This window comes from Amblyomma mixtum, chromosome 3 (assembly GCF_055824585.1).
Source record: "Amblyomma mixtum isolate Tamu chromosome 3, ASM5582458v1, whole genome shotgun sequence".
In the NCBI taxonomy this organism is placed as follows: Eukaryota; Metazoa; Arthropoda; class Arachnida; order Ixodida; family Ixodidae; genus Amblyomma; species Amblyomma mixtum.
Window position 1 is genome coordinate 170,558,812 of NC_143014.1, and position 24,609 is coordinate 170,583,420.

The 24,609-nt window shown below is 46.8% G+C and overlaps 1 protein-coding gene and 1 non-coding gene across 3 annotated transcripts in view; both read left to right on the top strand.

The window, feature by feature from the left end:
* The window catches only part of Ac76E (adenylate cyclase type 2 Ac76E), a 508,349-nt gene that overhangs the window by 57,522 nt on the left and 426,218 nt on the right, over window positions 1–24,609 (top strand). The gene's annotated exons all lie outside the window — the stretch shown is intronic.
* TRNAA-CGC (transfer RNA alanine (anticodon CGC)) lies at window positions 19,630–19,701 on the top strand. Its single transcript has one exon. It is a non-coding gene; the product is annotated as a tRNA-Ala (tRNA).

Below are 24,609 nucleotides of genomic sequence, written 5' to 3' on the forward strand. Positions count from 1 at the left end.
TTGTCCTGCGAGCTTTTTCAAACAAGTGGAACATTCTTTGGCCTGGTGGCCGATGTACCACGTATGTTCAACTATGTGTATCACGGGTGTAAATTTGTTAAGTCGCTGGCTTAGTTTCACGGTTGTGCATTCAGCTTTACGAAAACGTTGAGAATGTGGAGCTGTTCTTTTGTTATCCCTGCTTCGGGTTCACTGTTTTCATCATGGTTGTCAATGCCACCTTGTGCGCAGATTATGTTCAAAATAAGCCGAATGTTTTCGGTCCGTAGGCTGGTGGTAAACTGTAAACTTTCGGGAGAAAAACTTAAAAGCGCAATAAAATGGGTTTTGGTGCGGGCGAATAACAAGCAATGTCTAATTATCCAATGCAGCATGGACGGAATGTTTTTTTTTTTTTATCTCGCCCTGTTGGAGATTCTATATCGGCATTAAGAGTATTTGGGATGTGGTTGCGAATATAGTCGTCCTTTTTTCTTGGATGTTAAAAAAAACTCCTTAGCCTTATGGATTTATATGAAGAAGAGAGGCTTAGTACTTAACCGCAGTTTCAGAAAATAGCAATAGCTCTGTGTTGAAAATTAAAATAAAATTGAGTTAATGCACTTCTTTTCCAAAAAAAAAAATGCATAAGTCGTGCTTCGTTAATACGACCCCCGTTAACATGGACGACTCGAATTATGGACAGTTCTTCTCGGGACGAAGCTTTTTCAATGTATTCAGGCCTCTTTAATGCGGAAATTCGCTGTCCGAACAATGGACAGGGGAAAATGTACATATCCTATTTGGGCCCATGTATTTTTGTGTCATTAATGTGGACGGTAGGGAGAACAAAATCTCGACTTCATCAACCAAATGTGTTATTTTCTGCATTTTGAGTACAGACCACCCGAGGAATGCAGTGAAAAAATGCATATGAATTGATTGATGGCCCTTTTCTTTTGCCATTTCATGCTCTACAGCGTGAAATTGTCCAGCCGACATGACTTACAATTTTCCGGACTACATGAATGGCTGTGAAGCAAACTCTCTCAGCAGCTCGTGCTACGTAGAAAGCCGCAAGTAGCTCCTGAGTGGTAATGTGGTAATCAGTGGTAATGTGTAGTAGCGGTTTGTGGGATGAGAACAGTCGTAGCAGGACTTAGGTCGTATAGCCTTATGAGACGCCATGAAATGTATCGGAGATCAATAGGCACCATATTATTTCAAACTTAATGCCGAACTGGATAATGGCCTTGTAGATCCCAAATTTGTCTGATTTTAGCTTCACTGGCCATTCACTGGCCACCGCTATGCGCAAAAGCCGACATTAATCACAGCTTTTTTTTAAATATTTTTTTTCTTCGCGGTCCGTTATTATGGATGACTCGCTTTATGGACAGTCTTGCTGGGGAACCAAAGTGTCAATATTAACGAAGCACGACTTTCTTGAGATGTGTTCTCGTTCAATCAATGTTATTGAAGTTACCCACGTATCTAGTTTATTTAATTATCGGGATCACTCCTATACATCGCTTCGTCTTCTTGCTGTACGCACGCAGATACTAGCGTACTCAACATAATTTATTAGATTAAAGCCAATCAACTTTCTGGACGAGGCGCTAGCGTGAATGAGGAATTCGTGCCCTCTGAAGCCTGTGATAGTCACTCGCTTTCATGCGAGTATCACTTTATTTTTCAGTGAAACACAAGCGTGCAGCCATAAAACTTCCTCTTATTTTAGCGCGTTTTCTCCAGTGCCGTCTTCAGAAAAAACAGCTTCGCTAGTCATCATCTTGGCGCAATTTAACGCGGCTGGTCGAGGCCGTGTACGCTGCTGTCTCCTTCTGGCGTGTATAAGAGGCTGGGACAGCGCATCCGAGGTATTTCGGGCCTTAAACGTGCACGGTGGTGTCCTTTGCGGTTGCTATCCCGAACACATCGACTTTAGTACTGCGACGGGATTTCCGAACGAGGAAGCGTCGCTGACGCGCTGACTGTAACCTGACGAGTGTAGCAGCGCACGCTACTAGTACGCCGAAGGGCGCACGCCTGTAATTCGCAGGAAAGAGGGCGAGCTCCGGTGTTCGAGGTTGCCGCCGGTCGATCGACGCCAAAAAACAAAACAAAACAAAAAACAAACAAACAAACAAAGCTACTATAAACCGAAGCAGCCCTGGGCAGGCGCGAAGTCGACGTTAAATACCGGCTCGAACGCGCATCGAATGAAATAGCTCGGCCGCCTCCGCTATCGAGGAGCTTCCGGGCAATTGCCAGAGGGACGGACTACGCCCAAACAAAACGAGCCAGCGCGGCCAGCTAAGCCACTATTAACTACGGTCATACCTGTGGACTGCACGATCGGAGAAGTTTCAGCGCATTCGCCATCTACGAGCTCACCGATCTATCCGTTCATTTAGGCTCGCGAATTCTTCCGACTAATGGTCTCATTTGAATTCGCAGCCTCCTTCGGATGCCTAGCTTAGTCGCCGTCATTCGCGCTCGTGGATCCTTTCTCTTACGGCCACATTTGTGCTGATAGCTTTAGCGGGCGCATACCTTAGTTTGGGCTCATAGCTCCGCTTCGGCTCACGGCCTCCTCTTAACTTACGAACTTTTAAGTCTTCGAGACGAGATACCTTAAAACTGCGCAGCCCGCTAGCGGTCTGCTAAGAGGAGTTGCAGTCTGAATCAGCCTAGACGTGCAGCGGCTCATCCCGGAAACTGAATTCTTTCCTCCATTCACACGTACTGAAGCGATCGATCGATCGATCGATCGATCGATCGATCAATCAATCAATCAATCAATCAATCAATTAATCAATCAATCAATCAATCAATCAATCAATCAATCAATCAATCAATCAATCAATCAATTTTTTACGCAGCGCGCTCAAGGACAAGCATTACTGCCTCACGAGATGACGAAAAAGAATAGGCAATGACACGTCAGTAGAACCCACCGCGGTGGCTCAGTGGCTTTTTCTTTCGGATGCTGATCCCAAGGTCGCGGCGACAGCTTTTCTATATAGGCGGAATCTAAAAACCCTTGTGTGCCGTGCGATGTGAGCGCACGTTAATGAACCCCAGATGGGTTAAATTAATTTGGCATCCCTCAGAGCCCAAGTGCAGCTTCGGGGCGGTAAGCCGCACGTGCCATACCGTATACGACGGTGAATAAAAACTAAATTGTTAAAACAGTAAACGAAATAGAGGATATATTAAAAACAGTGTCTGACAGGAACATAATAAACCGTAGTCAAGGTTTCCAGCGGAGAAGGGATGCTCACAGTAAGGTAAACGAAAGCAGATTCACGTGCACAAGAACAGAAGCACAGGATTACGTGACAGAGCATGGAGACAAGATCAAGAAGGTATAATAATCTTGAATTCAGCCCACGTTTTTTTTTTTGTGGAAGGCTCAGTTCTAAACGAGGAACTTGATATTTGAAAAATGTTCAATAAAAAAAAAAAAAGAAACACGACATTATATAGCCCCCGCGTCTCACGCAGAGGCGAATGTCTGCTGAGAGAGGCTGGGACGCGCGAGCGTTTGCTCTCCCTAGCGACCTTAAAAACCGACACTCAAATGAACTAGGGGAGTTCCGTACGACTAATTTCGCAGGAAATGAGCCTTTATAACAGGAGCAGCACAGCACGAGCGCGTCGGTGGCGAAGTTACGGACAGCCAGCGGGTGAGACCGGCTTGAGACAAGGCTAGAGGCCACGCGACGGAAGTGATAACGAAGCTTATGGTGAAACGTTTTCTGAAATCGCTACATTCTGTCGCTCTCGGTTAATACGTACATCCCACACTATAGATGTGTAATCAAAAAGGGGCTTACAAACTAACGTGCACACCATCATAAAATTGCGTCGTGTACCGAATCAACTTTAGTACCTGCGCACTTGTGCGAAGAGTGTGTAGAGCCCGCATTGCAACTGACTTGACGTGATAAGCAGAGGATGTGACTATAAAGCGCAGAAAGTCGCAAATTTCTTCACCTTTTCGAAAGTTGAGCAGGTCAGCGAAGAAGCAGTAAGTTTGAGCGCCACACCAGCACGTGCGAATTGTTGCTTCTCGCATACTGGCTGCATGGACGCTTAAAGGACCACTGAGGACAAATTGAGGCTCACCTCTATCAATTTATTACTGCGTTCTAGTCACAAAGAAACAGCGGAGCCTTTATAAGCTAGAAAAGGCCTAAATATGAAACACAGGTGTTACCACCATCAGTCGTTTTTGGAGCAAACTGCAGTAATATATATATATATATATATATATATATATATATATATATATATATATATATATATATATATATATATATATATATATATATATATATATATATATATATATATATATATTGTTACGTGCTTAGCACGCACGGGGGGTTATTCACAGAGGGGATCGGTCGGAGCAGGATGGAAGCAGGAAGCCTACCAGCGTCCCTCAGCTCTTTTTCTTCCTCTCTCTCTGCTGGTCCTTCATCTTCTGCTTCTTCCGTCGAGGCTCTGTGCAAGCACGTGACATTTCCCTCCTCGCAGACGAAGCCCGTCGGGCGAGTTAAATAGACCGTCTGGGATGGAATCGCTTGAGGCGGGCTACATGCACCACCTGAGACTGGCGTGACCGTCGACCACTAGCAGTTAGTCGCGATATAACGTAATTAACGTCACTAATGCACTCCAACACAACAAACGGTCCAGTGTAGTGGGATAGCAGTTTCTGACACAGACCACGCTTGCGTAGAGGGGTCCACAACCACACAATGTCACCAGGAACATAAGAAACTTCTTGGTGTTGGACGTCGTAGCGGTTCTTGGAACGCTCTTGCGAAGATAAAATTCGAACGCGGGCAAGCTGGCGAGCTTCTTCAGCTCTGCAGAGTGTGGTCGCAAGAGAAGGTTCGTCGTGAATGAAAAATGGTAGAATGGTGTCAAGGCCACAGCGAGGCGACCGGGCATAGAGCAGGTAAAAGGGGCTGTAGCCAGTTGTCTCATGTTGCGCTGTGTTGTATGCATGAGTAATGAACGGGAGGACGCCATCCCAGTCCTTATGATCTGCAGCGACGTACATAGCAAGCATGGTGGTGAGCGTCCGATTAGTGCGTTCTACCACACCGTTCGTTTGGGGATGATATGGCGTGGAGTGGCGAAAACTGCAGCTGCTGAGGCGGAGAAGTTCTTCAACAACGTCCGCTGTAAATTGGCGTCCACGGTCGCTAATGAGAACTGCAGGAGGGCCATGCCGAAGAATGACGAAACGAAGTAAGAAGTTAGATACTTCAGACGCAGTAGCAGCTGGTATCGCGGCTGTCTCACAATAACGGGTTAAGTGGTCTACGCACACAAGAATCCATCGATTTCCTTTCGAGGACCGCGGGAAAGGTCCAAGGAGGTCAATGCCAACTTGCTCAAACGGGGCTGTTGGAGGTGTGATTGGCCGCAGTTTGCCAGGTGGACTTGAAGTCGGCAGCTTAAAGCGCTGGCATTGCACACAGCTGGCTACATAGTGCTGGATGGTTGAACGCATGTTAGGCCAGTAAAATCGTTGCTGTGTGCGGTGGAGTGTGCGTGTCACTCCCAAGTGCCCAGACGTGGCGTCGTCGTGCATCATTTCAAGAACTGTGATGCGTAGGTTTTCGGGTACGACAAGAAGCATGCGTGCTCCTCCAGAAGCAAAAATCTTCTTATAAAGCAAACCGTCGCGAATGCAAAAAGTATTCTTTACAGAATCTTGAGCGGCATCAAACAAAGAGGTTAATGTTTGGTCCTTGCGTTGCTCAGTTCGGAAAACTTGAAGATCGGGGAAGGCTTGTGAAAGTGACGCCAAGTATTCATCAAAGTTGTCTGCGTCGTCATCAGTCGTTTGAAGCGGCAAACGGGAAAGACAATCGGCATCTGAGTGTTTACGGCCGCTTTTATGCACCACAGTGAAATTAAATTCTTGTAGGCGCAAAGCCCATCGAGCAAGCCGGCCACAGGGGTCACGAAGACTCACTAGCCAGCAAAGCGAGTGGTGGTCGGTGACGACGGTGAAAGCATTCCCGTACAGATAGGAGCGGAAGCGTTGTACAGCGAAAACAACGGCGAGACATTCTTGCTCAGTAACCGTGTAATTTCTTTCGCTCTTACTCAATGACCGGCTGGCATATGCTACCACGTGCTGATCGTGACCATGGCGTTGTATAAGTACAGCGCCGATACCGATACCACTTGCATCAGTATGCACTTCAATTGGTGCAGATGGGCAGAAGTGGCGTAGGATGGGGCCCGAGGTCAAAAGAAATTTCAGATGTCGGAAAGCTGCGTCACATTCGCTGGTCCAATTGAACGGTGCATCTTTATGCAGCAAACACGTCAGTGGGTAAGCGATGTCCGCAAACCTAGCTATAAAACGTCGAAAGTACGAGCAGAGCCCTAAAAAACTCTGCAGCTCTTTCACTGATTGAGGCACCGTAAAACTTTTGACAGCTTCAATTTTCTTTGGATCTGGTCGAACACCTTCTTTATCAACTAAATGACCAAGAACAATTGTTTCACGGTTCCCAAAATGACATTTCTTGGAATTGAGGATAAGGCCAGCTCGTTCCATGCAATCAAGCACAATATCCAGGCGGCTGTTGTGCTCACTAAACGTTTTGCCAAAAATTACAACGTCGTCCAAATAACATAAACAAATTTGCCACTTAAGGCCACGCAGGATTGTATCCATGAACCGCTCGAATGTTGCAGGTGCGTTACATAATCCGAAAGGCATAACGTTAAACTCGTAAAGTCCGTCTGGTGTTATGAATGCCGTTTTTTCCCTATCTGCAGCGTGCATGGGGATTTGCCAGTAGCCGGATCTCAAATCAATAGAAGAAAAGTATGAAGCGGAGTGCAGACAATCAATTGCGTCATCTATACGTGGAAGCGGGTAGACGTCCTTCTTCGTGGCCGTATTTAAGCGACGGTAGTCAACACAGACGTGTTACGTGCTTAGCACGCACGGGGGGTTATTCACAGAGGGGATCGGTCGGAGCAGGATGGAAGCAGGAAGCCTACCAGCGTCCCTCAGCTCTTTTTCTTCCTCTCTCTCTGCTGGTCCTTCATCTTCTGCTTCTTCCGTCGAGGCTCTGTGCAAGCACGTGACATTATATATATATATATATATATATATATATATATATATATATATATATATATATATATATATATATATATATATATATATGGCGAATTCCTGAGGCCAGGCTATATCGTCATCCAATCCCAGTTGGCGATCACGGAGTCCCGTTTGGTCTTGACGTGCCTAGTTTGAATCGAGTGGCGGAAAATCTTGAATACAATTTGTTTTCAGCATTAAATGCGTGTTTTGCTGCATAACATAAACATACCCAGAAATAACCACAGAACCAAGTTTTACCTGGAACGGAAATTGGTTGGAACTGTGTTCAGTGTTCCTCCAAGTAGATGTCTTGAGCTACATCGCATGATTTCGTGAAAATTCTTTTTTTTATTTTATTCTTGCTGCAATAAGCGTTCTAGAAAACATTTACAGTACGAATTCAAGCTCCCTTTTTCCGTGCAACTCGTCCCATGCTTTCATGTGGCTACCGCTATCCGCAGATACCGTACGCGTTTGCTACAACTCAGAGACCACTGAAACGGATGACAGTGCGAAAGACACGACGCAAACGACACGCAGCCGACAGCAACCACAAAAATCTCACCTCCTTGTGCCATTTAGTACTCTGCGACGCGCGCCTCTGATAAGGCTTTGATTATACCTGAGGAGAACTCTACGCAGTCACGTACTCTGGACTCGGCTAACCTCTGCTTCATTCCGCCTACGAACTAAAGTGTCTCCTCTAAGCAGAAAGCGACTCACAACGTCTGTATAAGACGACCAAAAAGCTGGTAGAGCTCTCACCACTCATCCGCTCAAAAGTACCTAACTCTCAGAAAAGCACATCTAACGAGATGGAATACTGAACTTTTGTCAAAAGTTAGCTGGTTACAACGCCTCACGTGAAGAGAGCAAAGCGCCCACATCAAGCAGGTTCTTTGAATTTGGCTAGGAAACCGTGACAGAGAAACGTATACGACTTTTCTGTATTTTTCTTTCTTTCCAAGGCTGAAACCACCGGAACAGTGAGAAACTTTTGATAAAAAGAAAGCATTTTGAAAACGACAGAAGGGGTAGCAGTCTCCTGATCAGGAGCCAGCCTAATACATATTTAAATGAATATTAAAACACATCACACAAATTTACTCACAGGAATCAGGGCCCCGGTGCTTCCTTGCTTCCGCACGATCCAATTACTTCCAAAACAGCGGCTTTAAAACTCAGCTAATTACTGCAATTATGCGCTCATTTTTCCAGCCAACTTTGTTGGCGCACTGCGGCCGCGCACTGAACGGCCCGTCATCGGAGTTTGCCCCGCTGGCTTCATCGCGTTTTTTTATGCCCGTCTCACATTTTGTTGTGACAATGTCACTCCAAGCAGAGGGCACCGCGTTTGTTATCCGGTAAACAGCACCTAAACCGCGAGTGCCATGAAGGAGAGAAAGATGAAAATACAATAGCGAAAGAAGGGCTAATGTCGGCATCTTGGGTAACAAAATTTGCCGGTAGAAATCCTTATTTCCACTGGCAACAGCCACTGGTGCAAATATTGTTTGGAAATGTTTGAAATTTAAAGTTCTTACTTAATGAATTCAAGCACTTTAGACGCTGCAGCAGGGTATGTGTTCCTTTAGCGGATTTGTCCGCGCATGGTGCGTCATTTTCGTAGTTGCGCCTAAAGACATTAAAAATAGTCTGCAGCACTTATGAGCTCTTGCGGCCAATACGACGGTGAAAGCAGATCTCGTTTTAATGTATAATTAGATCGTGTTCGTAATGGAGCGCGTTGGCGAAGAGGATCGCTCTTTTCTGTGGCGGCGACAGCGTTGGGTTGAGCAGGACAGAAGAACGGAGTTCTTGCAGAACAAGACGCTGCCCTTCGAAACCGCAATGCTGGCCAATGGTCCCCGACTGGGAATTCTACCGGAAAAAGCTCGTCGCGTGAGCCCTTGCACTTTGATGGTGTCGACGCCGGCCACCCGCTTCGCCTGAGCGAACTTCCCTGGAGGCCCACATGGAGGAGCAATCCTTGTGTTTTACTTTGTTTTCCACCCCGTGCCAACGTCCGCGCCCGTGCACTTAGTTTTCCCATTGCCTTCTTTTATTCCTTTTGTTTTGCGTCAAAGAGGTGCTTCTTCTATCGGCGTGCCAGGCCAGCGAGCATGAGAACCACCAAGGGGGACTCAAGCGTGAGTACCAATTAGTTCGAGTGCAGATGCGAGTGAGTGCCTTTGTACAATTAAAGTTCGACGAGCGTAAATGGGTGTTCGTCTGAGCGCGAGTTAGCATTTGATCAGCTAAGACCTGACAACTTGAAAAAAAAAAAGAAATTTTCAGCTATATACACATAAAGCCCTGTGTACAACTGCTGCAGAAATGTATTCTCATCTATAGCCCACGAAACCCCTGAATTCCATCGAGGCTGTCTTCATTTTTTCTTCCAAGCTCACATTGATAACATGGATAACCTATGTACTCCTGGCCTTACGGTCACGTGTGAAGCATACGCTTTTACAGACGGGTGGTCTTTACAATAATCCAGGCAAACTTGAATCTGGGTTGCAAACGAGCTGAACTTTGGCAGTGTGGACGCATAAGTGCTTCCACAAATATTTGGCCGGCAGGCCCCAAAACTGACTTTTGCATTTAAGAAAAGAGGCAAAGATGACCTTATTTTAACGATGTACGTGTCTGCGTTGGTGTTGATGTGTTGCTGTTTCGGAAGTTCTTTTTTTTTTTTTTTTTAGCGAGCAGGGGTACGACCGTTGTCAAGAAAGTAAATAAAATTGAGCGACGCGTTGGCCAGCTGCACGGGCGAGCAGCGCTGTCAACGCCTGGCTGCGAGTTCATAAGCGAGCACCTCGAGAGGAGGTTGGCCCGCGCGGACTGAGTCAGAGCAGGCGAAGCGCCTCGCACGCGAGCACACACGCGCACACAAACTCACCTCCTCCCCGGTCGCCAGGTTCGCGGGGAGGTCCGATCCTCGGCAGTGCAAACAAGCAAGTCGATGGGCCAGCAAAATGTTTCCCGGCCTGGGCCAATATTTGCTCAGCGACGGCCCGCGTAACCCGGTGCTAATTCGGGGACCACGTGACACCGGACACGGGGGCAGATGCCCGGCCACGCCGCGGTGCTGCCCCCTCGAAGCCGGTGCGAGGAAACAGGAGAGGAAGGACCGGGCAGCCACGCTGGTCCACCTCGCCGACGCTTCCTCTGGCGTGGGCGCGACCGACTGGTTCGCGGCGCAAAAACCGTAATCGGATAATTTCTCCAGCTTCGTTGATAATTGAGCGGAGGAAGGACCAAGATTGATTGAGCAGGCCCAAACCTGTCACCGGGACCTTTCATTAATGCCTCCTGGCTTGTCATAACCCGCTTATTGTTTTTGCTTCTCTCCCTCTCCCCCCCCCCCCCCCCCCCAAATGAAGCGCATTATGAGTAATGAGCGGCAGACGCGCGCGAGCCGCGGCCACTGCTCATGCGGCGGCGCGCGCTCCTCGGGCCAGGCTGCGCGTGAATAATTCTCACCGAACGAAAGCCGCCGGACGGCGCTGTCCCCAGCAGAGCCAACGGCGGCTCCTCCTCAAGTCAGCCCTATCAATCTTAACTTGTCACCCGCCAGCGCCGTGGGACAACGCGGGGCTGCGCCGCCATGACGGAGGCGAGAGGAAAACAATAAACACAACCAGAGAAAGCGGGCCACACCGTAGGCAGGATGACGCTAACGCACTAGTCATGTCTGCCCTCTTCTTGCCTCCACCCCCCCTTCCTCTAGATTCCTGCCATGGCAAGAGAAGAGGGCAGCAAGAAAGAAAAGACGTCTAAGCGGAGAAATGAAGTCACAAAGCCGCCTCGAGCCTTCATGCGACGTCTGAATGCCACTTGGCTCAAGACAGACATGGGTATTACGCGTTGCGCGCTCTAGCAAACTGCCTCCTTCGTACTTGACGTTCTGCCCATACTTTCCCTGTTTCGTATTTACTGGAATCTTCCTTTTCTTTCTTTTTTTCGTGGTGCAGACGGCCCGATGTTCGGCCGTCTTGCTTCTCTACTCTGACAGGTGGGGGGGGAGGGGGGGGGGGGTGCTAACCCGTGAGCGTTTTGGGACGCGCATTCTATGTATACGCGGCCGCATTAATCTCGGCGATATGCATGCAGTAAGTCAGCGAGAGCAGTCAGCGAGAGCCGCCAGTGCGCTCTGAATACGTTAGTTTCCAAAGGGCGACTTCTTTCTCAGGGGAGCGCTGTCGCTTTCTTGTCCTTGCCTCCTCTCCGGCCCCGAGCTTCGGTCTTCGCACTGCCAGTCCCCAGCTGATGTCGCAACAGGACGAGGGAATAAAAACGAAAAATAAACGACGAAGAAGAAGGGATGCTCAAGCAGAGGAAGAGAAAAGCGCATCATAACGCAAACAACCTTCATTAAGCAACCTTCATTAAAGATGCAAACGCTGCGACCCCGGTCAACGGCGTCGCGTGCGAAAATGTGTCAGCTACTCTGTAATTTCTGTCGCTCGACACACGACCTCGTTTCGCGCCAGCAGTCATGAAAAGGCTAAGGTGTCGCCTTTGCTATTTCGTCCCGGGGAAGAAACGCGCATAAACTGTCCTGATTACCTATCTTGTTAGCTGTCCACATTAAGGTACATTAGAAGAGCGTTCCTTTTGTTCAGCGCGCGTTATTTTTCTTTCTATGCACGTCGCTCATTTTGCAGGCCTCTCTACACTGAGCGCATCGCAGCTGCCGCCAGTTGCTTCTCCAAGAGGGGAAACGCATTTCTTTTGCAGGATGAAGCTGCAGGATGCGCTCAATTCGTTTTGTTCACTTTACTGCATGCTGCTGAGTTTCTGCGTGAGCCGTGTAGAGGAAGAGGTAAATGAAACGATGTGAAGCGTAAAAAAGCAGGCAACCTGTCGTGCAGCCAGCACCACTTTATCCAAACGCAAATTATGGTGTAGAGAAAAAATAAACAGTGTTAAATAAACACCCACACACACACACACAAAAAAAAATACTGTCCGCGCTACTTGCGCTAACTCCAATGCGCATTTGCGAGCCCACAGTGCTCACAGGAGCCGGTGTCAAAACAGAAATACCCCAAGGGCATTTCAAGTAGGTTGCAGCCACGAAGGTGCGGCTGCTGTCGTTTAGGTTACCTTCCGCATGTATAAACTATCAAGGCATTCTTTCATTTTTGTTTTCTTAAGTATCATGGGTGCCCAAAAAATTACGTACAACGTAGTGTGTGTACTTGTGTTTGAACTGCACTTCGTTATGTTATCGAGGTGGGGAATGTCCAAGCTTCTTCGTAAAGTTGGGCGCCTGTCTGCATCGTTTTAAAACAAGCGAAACCTCATCTTCTTCAAGGCTTACATAGGCCCATTGTAGTTTAAGTGCACCATCTATACCGTAATTTCAGGATTATAGTCCCCACCCAGTGTATAAGTCCGCAGCGCTCAATTATCCTTGAAGAACATTTTTTTTACTAGATTGTCAGCCCTCCGCACACAGACAGCAGGGACATATTTTACAGACCATGAACACTTAAGGGTTCCGAAGGCAATCTTTTCATTTCTGCTTTTCGTTTTTTTTTTTTTCAGTTACAAGAAGAAATTACTGCAGCCTCACGACCCCTTGTATCAGCATTGTGCAGGCTATTGAGGGCACAAGTCTATCATTCCTATATCGACAGAAGGCTCCTATTCTCTGTCTTCGTTCCGTTTTTATTTTATTTTTTTCGTGAGACGACGTTTTCAGCATTTGCGTCACAATCTTCCTGCAAGGCGAAACACGCAGCAGCACACTGCGTTGACTGCTTGCGACACCAGTCATTCTCCACTCATATCTTAATCTTAAGTCAGGTGGCGATGATCAGTGACGTGCTTTATTTTCAGTGTGGGCGGTAGGCAGAAGGCGCGTGACGCTCTTTGATTGGAAACAAGAGCTAAGACACAGTGCTAGAAGTATTTTAGCACCGTGTGCCAGCTAATAATCACGCGTAGAACTAGTAAACACATGGCAACTACGAAAGTAAAAAACCTCGCGGTACTGATAATTGCGTTGAGCATGGCACGTCGTAAAAAACGTTTTTTAAGAACAAAATAACTGCATATTCCGCACGTGAGGATAATCCGCACAGCGTAAAAAATTAGCATTTAAGCTTTAGTTCACGGATTGTGTACCGGAAGTTGCAGTATTTCACTTTTACTGATGGAAATACCATATTATCAAATGGAAACAATAATATCTAAACGATTTCACTAAAACTGTAAGCCGTGAAAAGACAAAAAAATATTGCCTCAGCAAAAACAGATTTATAAAGATTGAAGCGTGGCGAAGGTATAAAAGTTAACTTACAATTCGTCCAGTAGAATAGAGACTTTAACAAACGTTACGGCAATGACCAGGAGGTGGCCTATGTGGATGCTGCCGAGTATCACCTCCGAGACGCCTTTGCGCTCGCGGTTACGGACCATACTGGCCGCCCCCCTTTCTCTGCCTTTGTCCTGACCGCCTCCCCCGATATCGCTGAGGAGGCAGCCATCGCCAAAATCATTATCAGCGACTCCAAAGCCAGCTGATCTGGACCCCAGCGTACTCCTTCCTTCCATTGAACGAGGTGGCCCACTCACACACCCGAGGCATTGCTATCCGGGCGGGGCCCAGCCCCTATCTCCATCACTGAGCGAGATCAGCGAGGGACCGGGTTGACCACATATCATGAAATCACCAAAAATGACCGACTTGGCCGACGCCTTTAACACCGGTCGACAGGTCCCTATCCTGCACACAAGAAATCTCCTGGCGCCAGTTTCAAACGCTCGCCTTCTTAAACCCCGCGGTTCTCTCCCATATCTATCCCACCCTCTACTCTCCCAACTGCAGATTCCGCAGTGGGCGCGCTAACCTATCCCACATCATGTGGGTCTGTCCTACCAACCCCTTCCGCTTAATCGCTACTGAGGAGCAGTGGGAGACCGCGCTGCGCAGCTCGGAGCAGGGCCTTTAGGCTTGGCTCGTCCAACGGGCTGACTGGGTCGCCGAGGCGCATAAACTGTTGGCCATCCGGTGGGGTTGACCTGCTGCGTTATGAGGGGCTCCGTCCCTCCCACTGAGCTAATAAAGTTTATTGTCTATCTTTCTGTCTGTCTGTCCGGTACTGGATATGATTCAAAAATACATATTTAACTAGAACATTCGATTTCTGCCAGCGCATGGCATTACCGCCGAAAATAGAATGCCGATCAAGTCTACAGCGCCTTCTGTTGCAGAGGCGCTAGCACCTGCAATGTTTCTTTTTGTTGATGTTGTTGAATTGCCGCTTTCTTGTTATTTCTGGTATATTTTCGGCTGTGATTATAGTTTTAAAATGTCCAAACTTGCGATAATGAAGGTATTTGTTATGTTGCGCCTTTGAGCAAATCTCTATTCCTGTTGACACAAAGTTCGTCGGTTAAGCGGGATCATTGCATAAAGTAAACATAGAAACATGGTCCACTGAAAGAAAGAAATAAATGGGCCGCAAATGCCGGCGCGCTACCTTTTTATGAACACCAGCTTACCGACTCCCAGTGATGACGCAAAAGTTTTGCAAAGATGACCTCGACGAAAACATGTACCGCCGCCACTATATAACCAGCTTGCTCAGCCATGTCCCGGACACAGCTACGAGCGGGAAGCAGACTTGGTGGTGCCGCTCGAAATCGCCACCCGGTCTGGGCGGCTGCAGTAGCGGTTCCTGTCAGCCGTGGCACGTATCGCTGGGTCTTAGCGCTCGTGGGGCAGAGGAATTAGTAGCGTTGCGTTTGTTACCGCTCTTTTCGGCTTCAGGAGGCGGCCACCTGGAGGAATTTTCTTTTCCTTGGACGCGCAGAAGCTTCTGGCACAAGCGACTACGTTATGTCCAGCGGGTACAAAATGAGGAGATAGTGCTCAAAACTTTTCATTGATTTGCCGAAATATGAGATTTTTTTTAATGCATTGCATTCGTTGCACGCTAACAATTACAGAGATTAATCCATTCAGCATACATTATCTGCCTGATATGTACTGTGAACTTAATTAGTCTCTAGCCAAAACAGCATTCATGATTGCGACTGCCGCATTAGGAATTTAGGGCTAGAAAATATAACTTACCATATTTTGGGTTATAAATCCAGGAACCATGATCGCTATATCTTTTTATCATGCCCTTTGGTTGTGCGCTGCGAGCGCATTGAGAGCGCAGCATCACGCAACTCGCACACTGTGGTTCGGAAGCAGCATGAAGGAAAAGACACGCTAACGTAATGCTTCACGAACGGCAGCAGAAAGAAGCAAACGCCGTTGGAGTCAGTGAAAGGATCACAACTTCTGCTGCTTCTTTTACGTCAGTAAAAGCCTTTTTTCTTTTCTCATTGTGAAGAAAAATAAAAAAAACATAACGGTTACCATTGGGTAGCGCGATTTAACGACAATTGTTGAAGTATTTTTATTGCATGATATCTTGAGATTAAGAATTTGAGAGCGACATGCAAATATGTGTAGTCATACAACATACTTTCAATTTTTCCACTCATTCTCGTTCACCGCCGCGGTGGTTCAGTGGTTACGGCGCTTGGCTGCTGACTCGAAAGACGCGGGTTCGATCCCGGCCGTGGTGGTCGTATTTCGATGGAGGCGAAATTCTAGAGGCCCGTGTACTGTGCGATGTCGGTGCTCGTTAAAGAACCCCAGGTGGTCGAAATTTCCGGAGCCCTTCACTACGACGTCCCTCATAGCCTGAGTTGCTTTGGGACGTTAAACCCCAATAACCAAACCAATAACCAAACTACAACAACAACGGCACGAAATCCAGGAACTAGCAGTTTCAGCTATGGAAGTAAAAACAATTGCGCGCTTCTGCCGCCGCGGTGGCTCAGCGGTTATGGTGCTCGGCTGCTGACCCGAAAGACGCGGGTTCGATCCCGGCCGCGGCGGCTGGAATTTCTTTGGAGGAGAAATTCTAGAGGCCCGTGTACTGTGCGATGTCAGTGCACGTTAAAGAACCCCAGGTGGTCGAAATTTCCGGAGCCCTTCACTACGGCGTCTCTCATAGCCTCAGTCGCTTTGGGACGTTAAACCTCACAAACCAAACCAATTGCGCGCTTCTTGGACAGTCCGGTGGTAACGCGTTTGGTTGCCAGGGTAAGCATCTGAGGTAGCAGCAGTATTGTAAAAAATCCATGAGCGCTGGTGGAGGCTCATTTAGACGTTCCAGTTATTTGGCTGGTTGTTACTGCAGGACAGCTTGTATTTCGCGCCACTTTCAGCCGTCTGTTCCGCCGGTTCTGTAAGCAGAGAAAATTTTCCCTGTAGCTGAAAACGCACGATTAAGTATTATGGGAAACGAAGATGCGTTGATTTAATCTCTGTAAATCAGTATATATATGAACAAGAGCCCATGCGTGAGGTCTTTTTACGTACAGCTTTAGCTGATAATTGTTACCGCGCAATCAATATTACAGCGGTGGTAGGTAAGTAGGAAGTTAAAGGAAGAAAGTTGACTGCACAAAGTACCGAATGCTTTAATTACACATTAGAAGGTTAAGTCGCTTAGCATATCGCACTCGGCACACGAATACTTAATACTGGCGTAATTACGCAAAGTAAGGAAAGTAAAAGGACAAATCTGTTTGCTTACATGTTAATACTGTGCACATTGGAAAGCTGAGTAAGGCAACTCGCGGTGACATGCAAATAAGCCGCATGAGAAGCAACAATAGTCGTCGATGACTGGAGGGTTCCTCCTGAGACCATACAATTGTCCGAGTTTCAAAAAATTCGGCAAACGCAGTCTCGAACCATCTGTGTTAGCCAGCATGCACGGACGACTATATAAGCACGAAAAAGTGCCTCGGCAACTAGAATCTTTGAAACCTAATGAATGTGTAATTGCAACTCCCCACATGAGCAAGCGTTAATCATCGATGTTGCTCTGTCGGAATGAATCCTGCTCCATGAATTCTTCGGGCGCACGACGGACACTTCGGGAACGTAGCAAGAATCACGCATTGCTGCTTCGGAGCCACGCACACACATGTACGTACCTAAAAGCGTTAATCGAACGAAATAGCTGAGACGCTGGACACGATGGATCGTACGACGCCAGAGCAAAGAATCCTTTAGTTCCTGGCACAGGGCAAGCATGAAACGTCAAACATGGCGAGAGCCATCGAGTGGCAGACAGCCGCCTCCTTCAACCTCCTTCGTCTCATTGGCCTCGCACTGCATAGTGAGAACAGTGTTGCTTCGTCGGACGCAGGTGGCCTTAGAGAAGAAATATCTTTTTCTTTTTTTCTGGATGGCGACGGGGTCACCGAGGCGTTTATAAACTATAAGTTACCGTAACCGGAACGCCTCAGTTTCTAAGTTATACAGTCGCAAAAACCGATTTTCTGTGTGAGTCACACGGCTGCTTCTTCCGAAAGCTTTTCCTGCATTCTCTGTAGAAATAATGGAAAGAAATAAAGTAAGTACGCATAAATCGCCCATCTTCAGGCATTGTAACCTTTAAATCGATCAAGAATGGTCAAAACATCAAAACATTTCTCGCTGTAGTGCACCTTCTAGAGGTCACTATTGCTTGTAACTTTTATTAATGTAGCCTTAAACGTTACCAGGATTAGAGTGTAGGCCCGAGACCGCGGTCCATGTTGTCTGAGGAGGGGATATTTACATGCAGTTCCGCAAAAGGAAGCTCGCGAACTTCCCAGCTTTATCCTCACTGGCACACGCTGACGACTGGGAGCTTCCGAATGCACAAGACAGTATCACAGAGTCCTGCTATGGGAAAACTCTCAGAGTTTCATAACGATTGCGTGGGCGTAGTCAACAGTGGAGAAATCATGATCAGCCTACACACGCCGGGGCAGAACTACTGGCCGCCTAAAAGGTTACTGCGCAGTTGCAGACGGCAAGAAACAAAAAAAAAACATTTTCAATTCAATTACGATCGGTTGATACTTCGTTATGAAACCGCGTGCAATAACATACGGATCATTTGCATAGGCTGCCATTCTTTGAAATTTAACTCGGAATCTATTGGGATAGCTTCAACAATAGTAATAAAAAAGTAGCATGTAGCTTACGCTTCTCCCTTCTTCCATCCGTTTATTGGGAAAAGATGGCACAATGATATTGCACACATCTATTTTATTATTGCGTTTTGGGCACAAAAAATGAAGGCGGCTGATCTGTTTACCTCGCAGCGTTGGAAATTAAAGTAGAATTCGCACAGCAAGATATTTTTGATATTCTTCACATAAGATTCACAGGGGGCGTTCGCTGAAATTACAGTCGGAGGGGTTAAACGTGCAGCCAAGCCGAAGCTCTATTACGAAACTATGGTTTTACAACGCCACGTGGCGACGCTACTGGTGGCTCGCACGCTCTGCAATCGTGGAACATTATTATTTATTTTTAGTGTGCCAAGGAAACGTATCGTGTCTCCCATAATAATAAAGACTATAGTTCCATCGTATGAGAGCACATTATTCGTGAAAATAAAGCTTTCGCAGTGATGCCGCCAATGCTAGGCAATAGTTAGGATTAAGCACAAACCTACGGGTTTGTGCGACAGTGATTTACGAGCACCCCCAAGCACTCATCCCGCATCTCCCTTTAGGGTCAGGGTGATGCACAGGTAATGCGATGGCTCAGCTGAGCAAGCTTGTTCAGTTGAGCCATTGCAAAAATCGCGAATTCAAAACGCAAGGTTTTTTCATATCCTGTACTTGTACATAGTGTATATTTCCACCCTACGCCTATCCTTTCCTGCCCTCTCCCCGTCCTCTCCCTGTCCTTTCATTACCGCTAGCCGCAGCTCAGGTGCTTCAGGTTTCGATGGCGGATGCCGCGGCTAGCAACATCTTTTTCTTGTATTGTTATTTTTATTTTTATTTATGAATAGCCGCCAGCCACAACAAAAGCAGGTCTGTCAAAAGAAGCATGAAAATCATGTCCTTGAGTGAGGCACGAACGTCGTGTACGAGATCCCACAGTCCTGTGGCAAATCTTACATCGGCCAGACGGGGTGTTGCGTCAGTGATCGACTCAGGGGGCACACAACAAAGCTTGCTAATAAGGAGGGCACGCATTTTTTCACGTTGCACAGATTGTGAACCATGTTTCCGTGGCGTGAGAATCCTAGGCAGAAGTAAGTCAAAAACCGCTCGTGAAACCTTGGAGGTGTTTTTTCATCAGAAAAGCGGGAGAATATTGTGTGGCGCATCTATTGTGCTGTGCAATGCAGAGATGAAGCTTCTGTTGCGCCTGGTCTGCTAACTTTCTGCTTGCTGGTTAAAAAGAATATTTGTAAGTATGCGCCTGCGCAGACCTGTCTCTCTCTCTCTCTCTCTCTCTCTCTCTCTCTCTCTCTCTCTATATATATATATATATATATATATATATATATATATATATATATATATATATATATATATATATATATATATATATATATATATATATATAAAACATAAATAACCCCGAAAGCACGAAAGCAGAAGATTTGACAGCCGTCGCCGTAGCTCAGAGGTAGAGCACCGGACGCGCAATTCGGAGGTCGTGGGTTCGGATCCCACCGGCGGCATGTGGTTGTTTTTTCTTCTGCTTTTCTAATCAATTAGCTTTAACATATTCAGTGATATCTAAATTGATCAACACCACAAAGTAAAAAATAAATTAAACATCCCCTGTGCCCCTTGGTTTCTGTGGCTGTTGGCTTCTTTCATATTTATAACGAGCCCCTCATTCCCCTTCCCTTGTTTGCTTAATTGCTTAGCGAGGGCCTCGGTTCTGGCAGCCTTGACACCATAGGAAGCATAAGAGGGTTCTCACGCAGCTTCCACCCTCTCCGTTCGATGACGTTCTACGTCACACCTGCGGTAACTCAGGACGTTCTACGTCCGCCGCTTATGAACGTGGGTGGCGCTGATGAACACTCTCAATGTTAGGTTACTTGTAAAACATAAATAACCCCGAAAGCAGAAGATTTGACAGCCGTCGCCGTAGCTCAGAGGTAGAGCACCGGACGCGTAATTTGGAGGTCGTGGGTTCGGATCCCACCGGCGGCAGTGGTTGTTTTTTCTTCTGCTTTTCTAATCAATTAGCTTTAAGCGATAACATGTTCAGTGATATCTAAATTGATCAACACCACAAAGTAAAAAATAAATTAAACATCCCCTGTGCCCCTTGGTTTCTGTGGCTGTTGGCTTCTTTCATATTTACAACGAGCCCCTCATTCCCCTTCCCTTGTTTGCTTAAATATATATATATATATATATATATATATATATATATATATATATATATATATGACAGAAGCCAACAGCCACAGAAACCAAGGGGCACAGGGGATATTTTTAATTAATTTATTTATTTTGTGGTGTTGATCAATTTAGAATATTACTGAATATGTTATCGCTTAAAGCTAATTCATTAGAAAAGAAGAAGAAAAAAAAGAAGAAAAAACAACCATATGCCGCCGGTGGGATCCGAACCCACGACCTCTGAATATATATATATATATATATATATATATATATATATATATATATATATATATATATATATATATATATATATACAGGTTTAACGTCCCAAAGCGACACAGGCTATGAGGGACGCCGTAGGGAAGGGCTCCGGAAATTTCGGCCACCTGGGGTTCTTTAACGTGCACTGACATCGCACAATACACGGGCCTCTAGAATATTTCGCCTTCATCAAAATTCAGCCGCCGCGGCCGGGATCGAACCCGTGTCTTTCGGGTCCCACTGAGCCACCGCGTCGGGGTGTATACATATACATATATATCGAAGTATACACTTTGTTAAAGAAAAAATATTTATTTGACTCGACGTTTCTATCGGCAGACCGATCTTCTTCAAGAGTCTCTTGAAGAAGATCGGTCTACCGATCGAAACGTCGAGTCGAATAAATATGTTTCCTTTAACGAAGCGTATACTTCGCTATATACTCCTGTAAGCAGTCAAGTACTTCAAGTACCTATATATATATATACATATATATGCATGGACCTTCATAAATCAGTTGTGAGTAGCGCCCGTGTTCGTCTTCCTCTTTTCTGTTATCCTGTACTCTGCCCTAATAAGATGAATGTGCGAATGTGATGAAGAAATAAAAGGAAAACTAAACGAACTATTACAAAACGAAATGTTACAAAGCTCAGGATGTTGTTTGCGAGGGATTGTGACTACGTGCGGCTCGTTCCACAATGTGTGGGACAATTTCAGACGACGTAAGCGGGCTATCCGCAAGCCCTGAGTCGTGGAAAAAGGAAGCGCAGTTAAAACCCGTTCGACTTGTTTCCTGTTCTCCAATGACATAGGCCGCAGGGGGTGACATCAATGACAGGGCACTATAAGACAGGAGGTCGAAACGAAACGTTACACAATCTGACCTCTGCAGTCACCTTTAACAATCTTGAAAGCCTTGGTCTAACCAATATACTAGAATATACAGAGTATAACTCGCCCCATGTGGCGAGCAGAAAATAATAAGGCCGCGCACGGGCTATGAAAAACAAATTCCGGCGATCCCGGATAGATTGAAGTATTTACGCAATGAAGTCGTTGTGAAAATTCATCGCACATGATTCACACTCTACAAGTATTTTTTCTTTGGATCTTTAACATCCCGAAGAGCAGTGTGAGAATAAAAAAAAATAATGTCGCGCTACCGAGCTTCCCGTCCCTTCGCGTTGGGTGTCTTTTCTCAAAAAAGCGTTCATACCTGCATGCCTCTGCCTTCACGCGATAATTTTTTTTTTTGCTTCCAAAACGGTTCAGCGCTGTAGAGAATGCAGTTGCCGAAAAATAAAAAAAAAAATAAACAGGCTGCTTCCGCTTTTGTGCCTCTGTCTAGAGCCTCGTCCATTGTAAATGGTGAAGAAAAGTAGATATACAGCGCCGCTTTTGAAGGTATCCATTCCCGTACAGCGAAGCTCCTCCGAATAAAACGCTGATGTGGAGAATAAGGAATAAAAAGGACGCAGGCGGTGGTGAGGATACCGCTCTTTTGGGTTAAAAAGCCGCGTGGAAAAGGAACCGTTATCTTCGCGGGAACCATCGCAGGCCCCGGCCTCCACCGTCGCGTGGCTGCTCTCAACCGCGGGGTGCGACGGCTGTTGCTTGAGCTCGGGGGAAAAGAGAGGAAGAGGGTAAAGAAGGATGAGGAGGAGGAAAAGGAGGAGGGTGAGGGGAGTTTTGACGAGGAAGTGCCGAAGGAGGCGCAGGAAGTCGGCCGGAAAGGTATAGCCACTTTCATTTTCTCTTTCACAACGCATAAAAATACAACGCGACAATGCAGACAATACACGTTGGATACTGATCATTCAGAGGAAGGCTTGCCGCTACTGCGTGCTCAGAAAAGAAGCGACCTGGGCAATGCTGCACCAATGCCGGAAGCTAGCGCACCGGGTTCGTTTTGTTCTTTGTCGTCGCTTCAAGTGGTTCTATCCCGGCTGCTATGGGGCGGCAGATGATTCGCCTGGTGGTCTAGCTGTGGTGCGCAGACATGCCGGCACTGGCTGGCTGGAGGAAGTCATGCCTTCTTACATCAGCGCATGTGTTTCCATTCGGAGACATCAGGGAAACAGTAGATGAGGCGAGGCACCAACTCCGTCACAAAGCTGCGAGGAATGCCGGTCGCTGGAAGCTTTAAAGTTGGCGTAATTTGTGGTAGGAAAAAGACAAGTCTTCTTTAGTGGTTCGAAGGGCGCTGTGTTGAGACGTTTTTAGTGATGTAGCTCGAACGCTTCTGCACGCGCGATCAGGATGATGAACCTGGTGTGCGAATAGAACCTCGCGCACCACGTAGAGAGAGAGGCAGAGGGAAATTTATTCGGCAAAGCATTAAGTGTCGAGAATATCCTGCGCCATGGTCACCAAAGCCAGCTGGCCTGAGGTTAGCCAGGCCCGCCATGTTTCGGTAGAGTGGTACAGGTAAGGGGGGCATTGAATGGCAACGGGGCAGGATAACAGGATAGGTTCCAGATTAGCCTAGGTTTCGGGACAATTTGGGCCTGCAGGGGAGGGTCGGAGACGGTAGAGGAAAGAAGGGGCAGGGGTGAGGAGTGTACGTAAGTGGATGCACCGGCGAATTGGTTGTAGGAGGGGGGGTGGGTTGTAATAGATTTGTCAGGAACATGAAGGGTACGAAGAGTTGTTCTGATGTTTATGTAATAAAGATTTATTTTATACTTGTAACGAAGGGTAGTGTTCCACATTGGTGGACAAGGCCAGGGAATTCCAGGCGGCCGGTGTTGAAGTTTAATCTCCCTCAGAGTGACTGTGTGGGGACGAAGTTTCGTGAGAGCCTCTCGTAGATGACCTCTGAGCTGTGCAGGAATGCGACCCATATTAACTGCGCGTATAGCTTGCATCGCATCGAATTAGTGTACAGTATATCATATAGGCGGAGAGGTTAGCGGGTGCTTGGCAGAGAGTTTGTATACTGGCGATTATCGGGAGGGTTTCGCCATAGTGGTGCTTGCTCGTTCCTGGATAGTTCATCTTACAAACGGTGCATATGACACTCTACGCCTTATCTGAGAAATGCACTATGGGTGTTGTTAACATGCATGCAAATGGTTCCGCGTACCGCTGACGGGACGGAAGAGCCCAAGGTAAAATGTAGCACGGAAGCACTGGACTTCAGTGAACGAAGGTCTGTATATGGACAGGGCTGAAACGAGCCCAGCTTGTCCAGGGAAAATGACTGCCCGGCAGTCATCATCATTTATTTTCTCTCAAGGATCCCTAGGCGCGGCATTACATAAGGGGGAGCAAAAAACAATAGCACAATCAATACAAACATTTGAAATATAATAATGAAGAAAGGAAACAAATTTAAATTCTTTCAATACCGAAATTGTGAACAATCACAAATACACTGTGGCCATCGCGCAATATCAGGAAGAGCAAAACGGGAACACTGTATACATACATGTACATTTCAGAGGAAGGGTTTAACAACTTGGGAAAATGTGGTTAGGGCAGATGTGGTACAAAAGTGACGGGCAATGCACTGTAAGTGGGACTAAGGATGGATATAACGTAATAGCAGGTTTTTGAATTTATTCTTATCGCGCTCAATTGCATTTGCCTCAGGCAGCTCATTCGACTATTCAATGACGGATGGCAAGAAGGTTTTATGAAAGGCATTCGTGGAGCCATGTAAACGCTGTAGGCTTAGACTGTTAAAAAGGCGGCGCGATGTTCTGCTGGGAGGGAGGAGAACTGTGCAGTACAAGTCAGAGAAATTGGTTGGTTTGGTTTATAGGGGTTTAACGTCCCAAAGCGACTCAGGCTATGAGGGACGCTGTAGTGAAGGGCTCCGGAAATTTCGACCGCCTGGGGTTCTTTAACGTGCACTGACATCGCATAGCACACGGGTCTCTAGAATTTCGCCTCCATCGAAATTCAGCCGCCGCGGCCGGGATTGAACCCGCGTCTTTCGGGCCAGCAGCCGAGCGCCA